This window comes from Nannospalax galili, unplaced genomic scaffold (assembly GCF_000622305.1).
Source record: "Nannospalax galili isolate Female #2095 unplaced genomic scaffold, S.galili_v1.0 scaffold512, whole genome shotgun sequence".
NCBI lineage: Eukaryota > Metazoa > Chordata > Mammalia > Rodentia > Spalacidae > Nannospalax > Nannospalax galili.
Genome location: NW_008331992.1, coordinates 2,303,025 through 2,304,637, shown reverse-complemented (window position 1 = coordinate 2,304,637; position 1,613 = coordinate 2,303,025).

Genomic DNA, 1,613 nt, shown 5'->3' with positions numbered 1-1,613 from the left:
GCAGAACCTGGAAACAATTTTAATCATACCATAACAGCAATATCCATTATTATAATTCTCATCATAGTAATTATGGGAAAAACAATGATAAATCTAAATTTTGTAATAGACAAACTGACTGTGACAAATTTCTGAATGGAATATTGTGAAGTCCTATAAAATGATTGTAGTGTTTATGTTTGTATAGAAAAAACATACAGTCCTGCGTAATTAGAAGAATTATAGGAACCATTAAAATTACAATGAAGGAAGGTAAGGTTCAAGGAAAGATGCAAAATGAAAATATGACTTGCATTGAAGTTTTGTTTCTGGAAGCAATGTAATCTCTATATGTGTACTTTTCATAACAGAATTTCTTCCTATTGCAATAATAAACATTCATGAGTACATTGTTAATTCCAAGAATTAAAGTTATAGCATGAATGTCAATGCATCAGCATGTTCTTTCCCTGTGTCAGCTTATTAGCCTTTTTAAAAGAAAAGCTCCGAGATTACTTTTGAACTTACTGATATTTGCTTTCTCTATTTTGTTATCATAAAAATCTTTAATTGGGTTGGAGAGTTGGCTTAGTGGTTGAGAGAAGGGGCTGCTTTTGCAGTGGAACTGGGTTTGGTTCCCAGTACTCACATTGTGGCTAACAACGGTCAGTAACATAACTCCAGTTCCAGGGGATCCAAATATTTATAAGAAACTTCTAACAAACACACAAAAATACTTGTATTTTTCAAGTACACATAGCTCACCAATAGACAGTTTGTAAATAAAATAATTGAATGAATTGAAGAGAATTGAAGTGACAGATATGGTTTGAGCTATGCAATTAATTTAGAAATCAGTAGCAAGAATCTAGAACAGCTACCCACAGGCCTCTCTCAGGGGCAAGTTCAGCGCGCCCTCCGTGCCTTGACTCCCACAGCCTCATTCACCCTCCCATCTCCCAGGCCGCCGATCTCTCCTCCTAGTTTGGGTCCTGCCCCATTCCTTGTCTTGGGGCCTCTGACACCTGGGGAACCAAAACTGCTTCCTGATCCTTTTCATCCAGACCAACTTAGTGCCTTCTCTTGGCCCCAGGAGCACTGCTTCAGGGCTTGGCCAAGCTCTCACCTCCGTCTGCTTCCCTGGGCCTGCACCACCTGCCAGCCTCTTTCTGGGACATGGGTGCTAACACAGCTCCTCAGTGCAGTCCCCAGGAGTCGTTGGGGCCTCTTCCCACCCCATCTGTCTTTGCATCTCTGGATGGCATGGCCACCAGCTGCCCTAGACCAGCATCTTTCCTGGGCCAGGCTCTCAGGCCAGTGCAACCCCCAAATTCCTGAGGCCAAAATCGTTCCTGGAGGGATTCAGACGTTAGGAGAAAGCCTGCAAACATCTGACCCTCGTTTGAATTGGGCCTCTGTGATAACTCCTGAAGACAAAAGCAATCTGGCCACTCAATATAAAATCAAAAGAGAGAACTGTAAGCTTAGATGAACCAGCTTTTTATGCCCCAAAAGTAAACCACAAAGACACAAAAAGTTTACAAAAAGAAGCAGACCCAAACATGAAGGCCTGAGTCTCACACAAGAATCAGAAACTACAAAAGAAATTCACATGTCAAAATCACAGAGAAAAA